The sequence below is a fragment of the Choloepus didactylus genome, chromosome 1 (assembly GCF_015220235.1).
Source record: "Choloepus didactylus isolate mChoDid1 chromosome 1, mChoDid1.pri, whole genome shotgun sequence".
Taxonomy (NCBI): Eukaryota; Metazoa; Chordata; class Mammalia; order Pilosa; family Megalonychidae; genus Choloepus; species Choloepus didactylus.
In genome coordinates, this window is record NC_051307.1 from 16,767,530 (window position 1) to 16,783,695 (window position 16,166).

The 16,166-nt window shown below is 41.3% G+C and overlaps 1 protein-coding gene across 3 annotated transcripts in view; it reads left to right on the plus strand.

The window, feature by feature from the left end:
* TIAM1 (TIAM Rac1 associated GEF 1) overlaps positions 1-16,166 on the plus strand; it is a 204,945-nt gene that overhangs the window by 48,339 nt on the left and 140,440 nt on the right. Inside the window, exon 1 of one of the 3 annotated variants that reach the window (XM_037832697.1) lies at positions 4,541-4,799. The exons of the other annotated variants lie outside the window; for them this stretch is intronic. The gene's annotated coding sequence lies outside the window, so the exon portion shown is untranslated. Of the gene's footprint in view, positions 1-4,540; positions 4,800-16,166 lie in introns of those variants that run through there. 3 annotated transcript variants of the gene reach the window in all.

A 16,166-nucleotide genomic window follows, 5' to 3' on the forward strand; every position in this document is an offset into this window, starting at 1 on the left:
CTATTTATTTTGAAATAATCTCAAATTTAGAGGGTAGGTATAAACATAATACAAATCTAATACAAAGAATTCCAATATACCCCCACCCATGTACTGCAGTTTACCAACTTTTAACATTTGGCCACATTTGTTATAACATGCTATCAATCATCTATCTGTCTATCTGTATTTTGTAAAATTTGAGAATATGTTTATATATCATGCTCCTTGAACACTTAATACTTCCATGTGTATTTTCTAAGAGCAAGGATATTCACTTATGTAACCAAGTTCAAGAAGTTTAACATTGATATAAAGCATGCAGTCTATATTCTATTGTTTTCAGCTATCCCAATAATGACCTTTTGGACATTTTCTCCTCCATTATTAGATCCAGTCCAGGATCATGTATTGCATTTAATTGTCATTGCTTCTTTGGTCTCTCTCTTTTGAAAATTGTGGTAACATATATACAGCATGAAATTTCCCATCTCAGCCACTGCCAAGCGTACAATTCAGTGAGACCAATCACATTCAGTAGTGAGTTATCCTCGCCACCATCCCTTGCCATTAGATGTCTCACCATTTCTAAAACGTTTCTATGACTTCCCAGGAACTGTATGTTGAAATAGGCTGATTATCCTCTTATGGCTTCGGGGTGGGGTGTAAATGCTCTTTGATTTTTTTCCTTCTATTTTGAAAAAAAAAAAAAATCCCATTTCAGCTACTCCTGGTGGCTTTTCTCTCTCTCCCAATTTGTAATTTGACTAGCATGATTGTTAGTTTATTCAGCCTAAAACACTTTTACCCGCATTTCAAGTGAAAATTGGTTGCTTTTCCGTCTTGCCTTCTGTGACACTTTTTGCCTTAACTGAAAAAAAGAATGCCCCATAGAGAGAAGCTCATGGTGGCCTCAATATAATGCTGATGGTTTTTTTTTTTAAATTCAGTTTTATTGAGATATATTCACATATCATACAGTCATCCATGGTGTACAATCAACTGTTCAGAGTGCCATCTTATAGTTGTGCATTCATCACCCCAATCTACTTTTGAACATTTTCCATACACCAGAAAGAATCAGAAGCAGAATAAAAAATAAAAATAAAAAAAGAACACCCAAATCACCAGCCTCCCGATCCCACCCTATTTTTCATTTCGGTTTTGTCCCCATTTTTCTACTCATCCATCCATACACTGGATAAAGGGAGTATGATCCACAGGGTTTTCACAATCACACTGTCACCCCTAGTAATCTACATTGTTATACAATCGTCTTCAAGAGTCAAGGGGTTGGAGTTTGGTAGGTTCAGGTATTTACTTCTAGCTATTCCAGTATATTAAAACCTAAAAGTGCTAACTATATAGTGCATAAGAATGTCCACCAGAGTGACTTCTCAACTCCATTTGAAATCTCTCAGCCTCTGAAACTTCATTTCATTTCATTTCAATGCTGATGGTTTTTGAGCAAGTTGAAGAAACATGGGTTTCTTTTCAGGTGTAGGTAATATAGAAACTTCCAGAAGATTTTAGAGAGAGAATGGATACTCAGAAGGGTTAGTTTGAGTTCCTGTGGCTCCATAGTTAACTTCATGCCTTTCCTGCTGTCTGTCTGTCCCCTTTGCCATGAGCCCTGCCCCCAGCCTTCCCAGGCAGGATCTCATGACGTATCCAGAGCATCGCCTGAGATCTGCGTGGTGTTTTGCAGCTACCGACTTCTCACTTTGCTCACTCACAGAAAGGTTAAGAGATTATCCTTAAAGGCTACATTTGTTTGAAGTGGCACTTGGATGCACTGATTTATGCATTCCAGATGCATTTCAATATGATTTCTGCGATTTCTGAACACAAGCCTTGCAGCAGACGATCTTATTTAAAATAATAAGCCTGATCCCAAAGGTGTGCATAAGGAGTCTAATGTATGTCTTGTGGGCCTAGAGAGTTTTGGAGGCTAAACTCAAACATGATAAAAATTTTTACTTTATGTTACCAAATCAGAGGCATTTTTGTGTTAAATTCGTGATACCGTTTAATCCATTTGGAGGTTCAGATCATGGTTTAAACTTCTGGCCCCTCACAGGTTATTAGACGTGGTTTTTAAACCTTCCTCAGTCATGAGGTGGAATTGGCCCATAGCATGTCTCCATTCTGTGATATCCTTTCTGACCTAAGCTTTTGGGGATTATATTCTCTTTTCTTTTATTGCTGCAGTAGTGTGTTCCAAACCTGATATCTTTGTTTGGAGGCCTTTTCTTATGGAATGGGCACCACAGCTTTAGTGGTGTCTTCGTTTCCTAAAGCTGCTGTAATAAAGTACCACAAATGAGGTGTCTTAAGAGAAATGTCTTGTCTCACGATTCTGAAGGACAGGAGTCCAAACTCAGGGTGTTGGTAGAGCCGTGCTTCCTCTGAATTCTGTGTGTTTGTGTGTGGGGGAATCCTTCCCTGCCTCCTTTAGCTTCTGCTGTTGGTCTGTAATCCTTGATGTTTCTTGGCCTAGAGCTGCCTCACTCCAATCTCTGCCTCCGTCTTCAGCTGGTCTTCTCTCTGTGTCCAGATTTCCCTCGTCTTACAAGAACCCCAGTTATATGGGATGAGGGCCCACCCAAACCCAGTTTGTCCTCATCCTCACTGATTACATCTTCAGAGCCCTGGTTTCCAAATAAGGTCACGTCTACAGGATTGGGGGTTAGGACTTGAACAGATCTTTTGGGGGGAGGGAGGGCACAGTTCAGCCCCAAAAGGATCATGAATTCCAGGCTCAAGGATAAAACTTTTGAATTAGGTGCTCCATTCAACCTAAGCATGGATGATATTCTTATTAACTTTTCATTTTTTTTCCAGTTACCCAACTAGAAACTTCTGAGTAGACACTTGCTCCTTCTCCCTCCCTCCCTCTTCATTGGTGTAAATGTGACTCCTGAGTCCTGATGATTCTACCTGCCTTTTCTCATTACTTTCTTGGTACTCATTGTCCCGGATGCGGCCATCCCATCCCCTTCTCTACCAGGCTGCTGGTGGGAAACAACAGGGTTGATCATGTAACTCCCCAATGAAATACCTTCACAGGCTCCATCACACCTAATAATGTCGAAATGCTTTTGTGTAGCATCCATAGCCCCAACCCATCTTTTCAGCCTCATCATTTCCAGCTTTTATATAGGCCCTTGACTCCTGCAACATTGGGCTGATGGATTTTTCCTTCCTGGGAGCCTTTGCTTGTATTCTTCTCTTTTCCTGAAAATTTTTGCCTGTCCTAATTTTGCTCCAATTCTTTCCTATCCTTGTCCATTTCCTCCAATCCCATGAGCTAAGCCAAGTTCTGTTAACCCTTCAGGACTAGGGTCAACTGATAGCTTTTCCAGGCACCATTGATCTATTTCTTCCCATTGTTTTTTTATTAATAATGCCAGTCCAGGCTTTGCAACTCTTATCTTATAGTGAATAAATATCCAAACATATTGTTAGGTGCTCAATAAATGTTGGTTGAGTTGAATTCAATGGCCACAGTCAGTAAACTCTTAGGTAGATGCTCTGTTTTACCCAAACATAATTCTCAAACAGATTTTAGATAGTCATAAGTATAGCTATTTTTAAATCTATTTTTATAGAAATTATGTTTTACATCTTAAGAGTTCATCATCTGAATTGAATAAGTGCAAAAAAAGTTTGAAGTGATTCGCAAATAAAAACTGTGATCACTTTTAAAGGGGTTTTCATTTAAAAATGAGAGGAAGGGAGCGTTTTGGGAAAAGTTCCCAGGGGTGACTTGTAAGTATCAGCTGGTAAAACTTTGTTTTTCACTCTGTCTTAGGGTACCTCTGACAGAGACACCAAATTTGAGCTTCTGATTCATCTCTTTCAAAAGATGGGGACTTAACAGTGAAGAATCATCTGTTTTGAAAATCCTTGTGGAATTCCTTTAAAAAATTTAGAAAATCATTTATTTAACTTCAAAACACGACATTTTTTGTTGCATGGAAAGAATTGATTAAGACTGTTTTACTTAGTCTTTTATTAAAGTCCTGTATCAGGTTGTGCCACCAAGACACGTCAAAGTTGATGTTCACTTCTAAAGTAGGAAAGTTATACTTTCCAACTATTATAATTGCTTCATAACTTTTGGTTATTAAATTAAATCGCTAGTGAAACATTCACACACATATATACTTGATCTTTCTAGATTCTCTTCCTTCCTCTCTACTTCCAATGCCCCAGCCTTAAACTTAGCCTTCTTCCTATTTGGATTACTGAAATTTCTCCTGAACCATTTTCTCTGGCTCTACTCTTACACTGGGGAGGGATTCTTAAAGAGGTTTGCCATCGCACATGCTCTGTCCTGACAACACAGCAGCAGCAGCAGAACCACGGAGGAAGTAGGAGGCTCATGCAGGGAGTGAGTGATTCTTTCCGGATGGTTCCTTAGGGCTCAGAGTGTGAGTGGCAACAAAGCGGCTTTGGAGTGGCCCTGCCTGGGTGACCTCCCCAGAGGCTTTTGTAACATTCTCTCTGTCCTCTATGAAGCAGCCAGTCCCAGCCCTCATTGCTGACTGCCATGCTTGCCACATGGGCTGCTGGGTGTGTGGCCTCACCCAGAGGGAGCCCTTCCCCGATTCACCCGGGTTGCCCTCCCACTCTCTGTGAGAAGGCAGCTCCAAGACAAGGAACTGTGGCTTTTCGGGCTGTGAGGGAATGAAGTCACCCATGGCGTGAAGGCCAGTGAATGGTGGCCATGTCCTACTTTGAGTCCTGATGAAAGAAGGACCTCTGGCCACCCGACTGCATTTTTGGCTGAAAGACTTCCCTCCTGGCTACGTACGGTAAGGGAACAGTTTAAGGGGGAGGCCATGGGTTGTAGCCATCAGAGACCATCAAGGAAATTGCAAGTTGCACTTTCCTACTTTTGAGTCCCTTGCGTGGGTTTGTGGGTTTTGGAGGAAGTCAGCAGCTGTGGCGACTGGGGGTCCCTTCTCTTGGGGTGTCTTTCTTCTTGACTGCCGTGTCTCTACGCTGTCTCAGGGTCCAACTTCAGGCTCGGAAGACCAGAGCTTCGGTCTGAAATTCTTCCTCTTTACCCCGCCCTCACCCTGCCCTGGCAACTCAGGACTTGTGGCTTCTTCCTCTGTCCCAGGGGTGCCTACAACTTTCACGGGAATTGAAGACAAGTCTGCCTTGATTTTGGAAGTAGGTTGCTGGGTAAAGTGATTTTATTTGTATGTTCTTGAGAAGATGAATCTGGGGTGCAGTTTAAGGATTATACCCTTTTATGTCCCATGGGAGGGGTGAAAGTTGCTTTCGACAGAGTACGGTCCTCTCCCACTTTCCTCCTGTGAGCACCCAGATAACCCAGTTCTCTCGCCGGGAGCACCCTGTTAGGTTAAGCCACAACATGGTGCAATATGTAAAGGACAGATGTCAGCATTGCCGGTTAATTACCCATTTCTATTTTCTTTTGGGATCAGATGTTCCCATCTCCCCTACAGTGGTGTCACTGTGCTTTTTTTTAAAAAATGTGACTCAAACTTGGAATAGGGAATTTAGGAACTGTGAGCTCAGAGCTGTGTCCTCCCATCACATGGTCACTCTCCTTGGGGTATGAGATGAAATTCTCATTCATCCAATAGTTTCGTGGCTTCAAGACTAGGTTATGGGGGTGTAGGAGGGGTGGTAGGGATGATGTTATTGGATTTTTGAGGAATCATGTGATTCTTGTGATCTACCCTGAAAATGCTAGTAAATCCATTTTGGTATGCTGCAGCCTCATTTGAGCCATTCTTAGGGGGACAGGCTGTGGGATGTGCGAGAGTTTTGACAGCCTCTGTGTAATACAGCCCTTTGCTAGGGACTGGTAGTTTCCAAACTCCCTCCGATGAAGCCAGGAGGGAGCCTTGCAGTGCACGATGTAATGTCAGAGCGGTAGTGCCTTGGCAGTTGCCAGCTGGGGGTGTCTCACTATCTGTTGCAAGACAGATAAACACCAAGAACTTTGGGAAACGTAAATGAGTATTTTGACCTGAAGCCATTAACACAGTGCCAGCCAAGATAGTAAGCAATCGATACATAGTGGTTCCCCCTGGGTCCGGTGGAAAGTAGTCCTTCATTTGGAAATGCACTGCCTTTACTCCTAAGAAATCTGGTAATGCCTGCCCCATTCGAACCGGTTGAACCTGTTAGCTAAGTATCGCCAAAGAGCCACTGCTCTAAAATGAAAGTTGTTACTTTGGTAGATACTTCCTGATTTGTAGCTGGCTTAAAAATATAGATTCTGTAAACATGTTTCTTTATTTAGTTACCTTGGGATATGTTTGGGTATGCTAGGAAGTAGCAGCGCTCAAAACTAGGGTGGTGTGTGGCTATGGGAACTTTGGGGGGATTTTATTTGACTTTTTGGGTGTCTGTTTATAATTGCATTAAAAAGACGGCTGGGCTAACACCATGTCATCCATGCTTTATGGAGTAGCAATTGAGCCCCCGTTGCTTATCTATTTGTCCCACAGAATCCTGCCCCTGGGTCCTCAGTGGGGCATCTGATTTACCCAAGAGGGGAAGGTGGGGCCCTCGCCTTTGAGCCTGGGTCCTTGCTGCAGTCCCAGCATTCCCAGAGCCCTTAGAGCACATCCCTGGTGGGACGGTCCCTTTTCGGCACACAGGGGTGAGGTCACCTGGCAGCATGACCCACCCACACTCTGGCATGAGCCGGAGAGCCCCGTCTCAAGCTCACCCCCTCTCAACTGTGATCCAACACACACTAGAGGGAAAACAGTGTTCAAAGAGAATTTCTCGGAAGATGCACGGTCTCTCCATTCTTCAGCAGTGCTGCTCCTCTCCAGAACGGCTGTTGCTGCATTGCAATTGTCTTTTTTAATCAATGATTCGATGAGAACCATTGTACGACATTTGTCACTGTGCCCCTGTATCAGGATGTGGTCCTGAATATTACTCATCCTGTCACATTGGCCTCAGAGGACCACCAGCAGAAATTCTGGCCTGGCCTTAGGATCTGGAACACTTGCCCTTCTTCTGAGCAGTTGATTTGGACATTGTGGGTTTTGTAGCCCCCTTGTTTTCCCTGTTTTAGTTGGCTCTTGCAAAGCTTACTGCTAGATTGAGCAGTGTGTGTAGTTCAATGTATTATGCATTCTTGCCCGTCTTTTCTTCCTTCGCTTTGTCTCAACTTTTGTGTTTCTTTTTCCTGTAGTAACTTATTCTATTCTATCTTTTTTTTTTTTTTTTTTTTTTTAAATTCAGTTTTATTGAGATATATTCACATACTATACAATCATCCATAGTGTACAATCACCTGTTCACAGTACCATCATATAGTCATGCATTCATCACTCCAATCTATTTTTGACCATTTTCCTTATACCAGAAAGAATCAGAATCAGAATAAAAAATAAAAATAAAAAAGAACACCGAAGTCATCCTCCCATCCCACCCTATTTTTCATTTACTTTTTGTCCACATTTTTCTACTCATCCATTCTTACACTGGATAAAGGGAGTGCAATCCATAAGGTTTTCACAATCACACTGTCACCCCTTGTAATCTACGTTGTTATACAATCGTCTTCAAGAGTCAAGGCTACTGGGTTGGAGTTTGGTAGTTTTAGGTATTTACTTCTAGCTATTCCAATACATTAAAACCTAAAAGGTGTTATCTATATGGTGTGTAAGGATGTCCACCAGAGTGACCTCTCAACTCCATTTGAAATCTTTCAGCCACTGAAAGATTTCGTTTCATTTCACATCCCCTTTTTGGTCAAGAAGATGTTCTCAGTCCCACAATGCCAGGTCCAGATTCATCCCTGGAGTCATATCCTGTGTTGCCAGGGAGATTTACACACCTGGGAGTCAGATCCCACATAGCTGGGAGGGCAGTGAGATCAACTGCCAAGGTGGCTTAGCTTTAACTGTTTCTTGCGCCCTAAGAAAAACATGTTTCTGCCAGTTCTTGCTGATTATTCAAAGCTTCTGTGGCAGGATGGACCTTGGAGGGTTTCATTCTGCCATCTTGGTTGGGGCAGAGAGCTATCAACTTTTTTATCATCCGAAATAGATATTCAGTACCCATTAAGCAATAAATCTCCATCTCCCTCCCCTCAACCTCTGCTCATCTCTAATCTAATTTCTCTCTCCATGCATTCACTTATTCTAGATTTTTCATATAAATGGAATCATAAACTTTTGTCCTTTCACCACTGGCTTATTTCCCTCTGTGTAATGTTTTCATGGTTCATGCATGCTGTACTATGTGTCAAAATCCAGAGTTGCCTGATTACCGTGTGCTGCATGGTGTCTGGGCCTCCTGATAGGTTTTTTTTTTTTTTTTTTTTTTTTTTTTAAATCATCATTTTATTGAGATATATTCACATACCACGCAGTCATACAAAACAAATTGTACTTTCGATTGTTTACAGTACCATTACATAGTTGTACATTCATCACCTAAATCAATCCCTGACACCTTCATTGGCACACACACAAAAATAACAAGAATAATAATTAGAGTGAAAAAGAGCAATTGAAGTAAAAAAGAACACTGGGTACCTTTGTCTGTTTGTTTCCTTCCCCTACTTTTCTACACATCCATCCATAAACTAGACAAAGTGGTGTTTGGTCCTTATGGCTTTCCCAATCCCATTGTCACCCCTCATAAGCTACATTTTTATACAACTGTCTTCGAGATTCATGGGTTCTGGGTTGTAGTTTGATAGTTTCAGGTATCCACCACCAGCTACCCCAATTCTTTAGAACCTAAAAAGGGTTGTCTAAAGTGTGCATAAGAGTGCCCACCAGAGTGACCTCTCGGCTCCTTTTGGAATCTCTCTGCCACTGAAGCTTATTTCTTTTCCTTTCACATCCCCCTTTTGGTCAAGAAGATGTTCTCCGTCCCACGGTGCCAGGTCTACATTCCTCCCTGGGAGTCATATTCCACGTTGCCAGGGAGATTCACTTCCCTGGGTGTCTGATCCCACGTAGGGGGGAGGGCAGTGATTTCACCTTTCAAGTTGGCTTAGCCAGAGAGAGAGGGCCACATCTGAGCAACAAAGAGGCATTCAGGAGGAGACTCTTAGGCACAAATACAGGGAGGCCTAGCCTCTCCTTTGCAGCAACCGTCTTCCCAAGGGTAAAACTTATGGTAGAGGGCTCAACCCATCAAACCACCAGTCCCCTATGTCTGTGGTCATGTTAGCAACCATGGAGGTGGGGTAGGCGAATACCCCTGCATTCTCCACAGGCTCCTCAAGGGGGCACTACATCTTTTTTTTTTTTTTTTTTTTCCCCTTGTTTGTCTTTTTTCTTTTTTTTTCTTTTTTTTTTTTTTTTAACTTTCCCTTCTTTTTTCAAATCACCTGTATGAAAAAAAAAGTTAAAAAGAAAACAAACATACAATAAAAGAGCATTTCAAAGAGACCATAGCAAGGGAGTAAGAAAAAGACAACTAACCTAAGATAACTGCTTAACTTCCAACATGTTCCTACTTTACCCCAAGAAAGTTACATAATATAGCAACATTTCAGTGAACTTGTTCCTATTACAACCATCAGAAATTAACAGACCATAGTCATTTCTGGGCATCCCCAGAACGTTAAATAGCTTATCTGTTCTTCCTGGATTATTGTTCCCCCTTCCTTAATTGCTCTCTACTGCTAGTTCCCCTACATTCTACATTATAAACCATTTGTTTTACATTTTTCAAAGTTCACATTAGTGGTAGCATATAATATTTCTCTTTTTGTGCCTGGCTTATTTCGCTCAGCATTATGTCTTCAAGGTTCATCCATGTTGTCATATGTTTCACCAGATCGTTCCTTCTTACTGCCGCGTAGTATTCCATCGTGTGTATATACCACATTTTATTTATCCACTCATCTGTTGAAGGACATTTGGGTTGTTTCCATCTCTTGGCAATTGTGAATAATGCTGCTATGAACATTGGCGTGCAGATATCTGTTCGTGTCACTGCTTTCCGATCTTCCGGGTATATACCGAGGAGTGCAATCGCTGGATCGAATGGTAGCTCTATATCTAGTTTTCTAAGGAACTGCCAGACTGACTTCCAGAGTGGCTGAACCATTATACAGTCCCACCAACAATGAATAAGAGTTCCAATTTCTCCACATCCCCTCCAGCATTTGTAGTTTCCTGTTTGTTTAATGGCAGCCATTCTAACCGGTGTTAGATGGTATCTCATTGTGGTCTTAATTTGCATCTCTCTAATAGCTAGTGAAGCTGAACATTTTTTCATGTGTTTCTTGGTCATTTGTATTTCCTCTTCAGAGAACTGTCTTTTCATATCTTTTGCCCATTTTATAATTGGGCTGTCTGTACTATTGTCATTGAGTTGTAGGATTTCTTTGTATATGCAAGATATCAGTCTTTTGTCAGATACATGGTTTCCAAAAATTTTTTCCCATTGAGTTGGCTGCCTCTTTACCTTTTTGAGAAATTCCTTTGAGGTGCAGAAACTTCTAAGCTTGAGGAGTTCCCATTTATCTATTTTCTCTTTTGTTGCTTGTGCTTTGGGTGTAAAGTCTAGGAAGTGGCCTCCTAATACAAGGTCTTGAAGATGTTTTCCTACATTATCTTCTAGGAGTTTTATGGTACTTTCTTTTATATTGAGATCTTTGGTCCATTTTGAGTTAATTTTTGTGTAGGGGGTGAGGTAGGGGTCCTCTTTCATTCTTTTGGATATGGATATCCAACTCTCCCAGCCCCATTTGTTGAAAAGACCATTATGGCTCAGTTCGGTGACTTTGGGGGCCTTATCAAAGATCAGTCGGCCATAGATCTGAGGGTCTATCTCTGAATTCTCAATTCGATTCCATTGATCTATATGTCTATCTTTGTGCCAGTACCATGCTGTCTTGGCAACTGTGGCTTTATAATAAGCTTCAAAGTCAGGGAGTGTAAGTCCTCCCACTTCGTTTTTCTTTTTTAGAGTGTCTTTAGCAATTCGAGGCATCTTCCCTTTCCAAATAAATTTGATAACTAGCTTTTCCAAGTCTGCAAAGTAGGTTGTTGGAATTTTGATTGGGATTGCATTGAATCTGTAGATGAGTTTGGGTAGAATTGACATCTTAATGACATTTAGCCTTCCTATCCATGAACATGGAATATTTTTCCATCTTTTAAGGTCCCCTTCTATTTCTTTTAGTAGAGTTATGTAGTTTTCTTTGTATAGGTCTTTTACATCTTTGGTTAAGTTGATTCCTAGGTACTTGATTTTTTTAGTTGCTATTGAAAATGGTATCTTTTTCTTGAGTGTCTCTTCAGTTTGTTCATTTCTAGCATATAGAAACATTACTGACTTATGTGCATTAATCTTGTATCCCGCTACTTTGCTAAATTTGTTTATTAGCTCTAGTAGGTGTATCGTTGATTTCTCAGGGTTTTCTAGATATAAGATCATATCATCTGCAAACAATGACAGTTTTACTTCTTCTTTTCCAATTTGGATGCCTTTTATTTCTTTGTCTTGCCGGATTGCCCTGGCTAGCACTTCCAGCACAATGTTGAATAACAGTGGTGACAGCGGGCATCCTTGTCTTGTTCCTGATCTTAGAGGGAAGGCTTTCAGTCTCTCACCATTGAGTACTATGCTGGCTGTGGGTTTTTCATATATGCTCTTTATCATGTTGAGGAAGTTTCCTTCAATTCCTACCTTTTGAAGTGTTTTTATCAAAAAGGGATGTTGGATTTTGTCAAATGCTTTTTCAGCATCTATTGAGATGATCAATTGATTTTTCCCTTTCGAGTTTTTAATGTGTTGTAATACATTGATTGTTTTTCTGATGTTGAACCATCCTTGCATGCCTGGAATGAACCCCACTTGGTCATGGTGTATGATTTTTTTAATGTGTCTTTGGATTCGATTTGCAAGTATTTTGTTGAGGATTTTTGCATCTATATTCATTAGGGAGATTGGCCGGTAGTTTTCCTTTTTTGTAGCATCTTTGCCTGGTTTTGGTATTAGATTGATGTTAGCTTCATAAAATGAGTTAGGTAGTGTTCCATTTTTTTCAATGTTTTGAAAGAGTTTGAGTAAGATTGGTGTCAGTTCTTTCTGGAAAGTTTGGTAGAATTCCCCTGTGAAGCCATCTGGCCCTGGGCATTTATTTGTGGGAAGATTTTTGATGACTGATTGGATCTCTTTGCTTGTGATGGGTTGGTTGAGGTCTTCTATTTCTTCTCTGGTCAGTCTAGGTTGTTCATATGTTTCCAGGAAATTGTCCATTTCTTCTACATTATCCAGTTTGTTGCCATACAGTTGTTCATAATATCCTCTTATAATTTTTTTAATTTCTTCAGGATCTGCAGTTATGTCACCTTTTTCATTCATTATTTTGTTTATATGGGTCTTCTCTCTTTTTGATTTTGTCAGTCTAGCTAGGGGCTTGTCAATCTTGTTGATCTTCTCAAAGAACCAACTTTTGGTGATATTTATCCTTTCTATTGTTTTTTTGTTCTCTATGTCATTTATTTCTGCTTTAATCCTTGTTATTTCTTTTCTTGTACTTGGTTTAGGATTGGTTTGCTGTTCATTTTCTAGCTTCTTCAGTTGATCCATTAGTTCTTTGATTTTGGCTCTTTCTTCCTTTTTAATATATGCGTTTAGTGCTATAAATTTCCCCCTTAGCACTGCTTTTGCTGCATCCCATAGGTTTGGTATGTTGTGTTCTCATTTTCATTCGTCTCTATATATTTAGCAATTTCTCTTGCTATTTCTTCTTTAACCCACTGATTGTTTAGGAGTGTGTTGTTTAACCTCCAGGTATTTGTGAATTTTCTAAGTCTCTGATGGTTATTGACTTCTAATTGTATTCCATTGTGGTCAGAGAATGTGCTTTGAATAATTTCAATCTTTTTAAATTTATTGAGGCTTGTTTTATGTCCCAGCATATGATCTATTCTGGAGAAAGTTCCGTGAGCACTAGAAAAGTATGTGTATCCTGGTGATTTGGGATGTAATGTCCTGTAGATGTCTGTTAAATCTAATTCATTTATCAGATTGTTTAGGTTTTCAATTTCCTTATTGGTCTTCTGTCTGGTTGATCTATCTATAGGAGAGAGTGATGTGTTGAAGTCTCCCACAATTATTGTGGAAACATCAATTGCTTCCTTTAGTTTTGCCAATGTTTCTCTCATGTATTTTGTGGCACCTTGATTGGGTGCATAGACATTTACGATTGTTATTTCTTCTTGCTGAATTGCCCCTTTTATTAGTATGTAGTGGCCTTCTTTGTGTCTCAAAACATCCCTGCATTTGAAGTCTATTTTATCTGAGATTAATATTGCTACACCTGCTTTCTTTTGGCTGTAGCTTGCATGAAATATTTTTTTCCATCCTTTCACTTTCAATTTCTTTGTGTCCCTGTGTCTAAGATGAGTCTCTTGTATGCAACATATTGATGGTTCATTTTTTTTGATCCATTCTGCGAATCTATATCTTTTAATTGGGGAGTTTAATCCATTTACATTCAACGTTAAAACCGTGAAGGCATTTCTTGAATCGGCCATCTTATCCTTTGGATTATGTTTGCCATATTTTTCCCTCTCTCTATTAATATCCTTTATTGTACCCATACCGAATCTCTTTAGTACTGAACCTTTCTCGAAGTCTCTCTGTCCTGTCTTTGTTTCTCTGTCTGTAGGGCTCCCTTTAGTATCTCCAGTAGGGCAGGTCTCTTGTTAGCAAATTCTCTCAGCATTTCTTTGTCTGTGAAAAATTTAAGCTCTCCCTCAAATTTGAAGGAGAGCTTTGCTGGATAAAGTATTCTTGGCTGGAAATTCCTCTCTCTCAGAATTTTAAATATATCGTGCCATTGCCTTCTCGCCTCCATGGTGGCTGCTGAGTAGTCACTACTTAGTCTTATGCTGTTTCCTTTGTATGTGGTGAATTGCTTTTCTCTTGCTGCTTTCAGAACTTGCTCCTTCTCTTCTATGTTTGACAGTGTGATCAGTATATGTCTCGGAGTGGGTTTTTTTGGATTTATTCTATTTGGAGTTCGCTGAGCATTTATGATTTGTGTATTTATGTTGTTTAGAAGATTTGGGAAGTTTTCCCCAACGATTTCTTTGAATACTCTTCCTAGACCTTTACCCTTTTCTTCCCCTTCTGGGACACCAATGAGTCTTATATTCGGACGCTTCATATTATCTATCATATCCCTGAGGTCCATTTCGAGTTTTTCAATTTTTTTCCCCATTCTTTCTTTTATGCTTTCATTTTCCATTCTGTCATCTTCCAGGTCACTGATTCGTTGTTCAACTTCCTCTAGTCTTGTACTATGAGTGTCCAGAATCTTTTTAATTTGGTCAACAGTTTCTTTAATTTCCATAAGATCATCCATTTTTTTATTTAGTCTTGCAATGTCTTCTTTATGCTCTTCTAGGGTCTTCTTGATTTCCTTCATATCCCGTACTAGGGTCTCATTGTTCATCTTTAGTTCTTTGAGTAGCTGCTCTAGGTGCTGTGTCTCTTCTGGTCTTTTGATTTGGGTGCTTGGGCTTGGGTTATCCATATCGTCTGGTTTTTTCATATGCTTTATAATTTTCTGTTGTTTTTGGCCTCGTGGCATTTGCTGTCCTTGATAGGGTTCTTTTAGGGTTTGTAGACCAGTTGAAGTCCTTATCTCTAATTTATCAGATCTACAGCTTCGTGGAGTACACTTTCTCTAACTAACCAGCAGGTGGCGTCCACGAGCCACCTGTTCTCCACAAGCCAGATCTCCCCTGCTTAGCCTTTTTGGTGAGTGGGGGAGTGAGTCTTGTGGGGCCCAATTGGTGTCCCAAGCTTGCGTGTGTAGTTGGTGTTGCCTGCCCTGTATGTGGGGCGTGTTTCTGGGCAGTCGGGGAGGGGGGGGTGGCCCTAACAATCAAATCTCCCTGATGATCCTAGAGTTTTAAAGCTACTGCAATAGTCTAATCCTTCAGTTCAGTCCTGCCACAGTTTGTCTCTGCCACTGACCCACAAGTCTTTGGTATTGGCGTATGGCTCCTGAGACTTGCAAGTGGGCCCCCTCTTCCAGGCTGTGCACCCCGGGTCCTCTGTTGAGGGATGACTGTGCTATGTCACAGGTGAGTGCCGTCCCCCCAGGGCAGTTCTGGGCTGCTGGGCTGTGTTGGGACGCTCCCAGTCTGCTCAAATGATGGCTGAATGGGGCTCTGTTAATTCACACTGCTCCCCCTTCCCAGCTCTGGGACATTCAGCTGAGGTTGCAGGGAAGGCTAATGTCCACGCCCAGTTTTGTGGTGTGTGCCTGTTATTTGAAGCACTTCCGTCACATTGGGTTGTCTGGGGCAGCTCTGGGCTATGGGGCTGGCGATGGGCAGGAGTGTTTCCTGTCCACCAGGATGGTGGCTGTGAGCGGACACCCCCCTTTTCTTGGGAAGTTGTGTTGTTTAGTGAATTTTCTCAGCCACTGGATTATTGCCTTTTGTCTCAGAGCTCTCTTATTTCTGCTCTTGACTTGACGTGCCCAAATTTCAATTCTTTGAAGCTTTCTGTATTGAGCTTCTTAGAGTAATTGTTTTAGAAAAAGCAAAAAGGATTTAAAAAAAAAAAAAAAAAAACAAAAAAAAAAAAACGGCCCTCCTCAGAGATCTAATGGGTTATTGAAATGCTAATAGACAAAGCAACCAGGGCCATTAAGGAAAGGTGCCCTGGGCAGAGAGATCAGCCTTGCTTCGGGATTTGCATATGCGCCTCAAGGCCTGATCTCCGCCCTTCCCCTTTCTGTGTTCACCAGAACTCCAAAAATCCTCTGCTTTTACTTTGGAGCTTCTCGTGTTGTTTTCCTTCTATGCCCGTCTCCTCTCTGCTGGGCTGGCTGCTCTCAGAGTCTCTGGTGTCTGGCCTCAGTCTATCTATGGTTGGAGTTTGAATCAGTAGAATGAGTTTCCGATGAGAGCAGCCACTGCAATTCTCCCTTCTCCTTCCTGGAGCTGACAGCCCCTCCTCCCCCGGGACTGAGCCTGGCAGGGAGGGGCGCGGGTCCCCTGGCCGCAAAAACTTACAGATTTCGCTGATCTCAGCAGTTCCACGTTTTCATGAGTGTTGTATGAAGTATGCCCAAAGACAGATTGCTCTGTGGTGTCCAGTCCACGCAGTTCCTGGCTTTTTACCTACTTTCCTGGAGGAGTAACTAAAACATACAGCTCACCAGTCTGCCATCTTGCCCC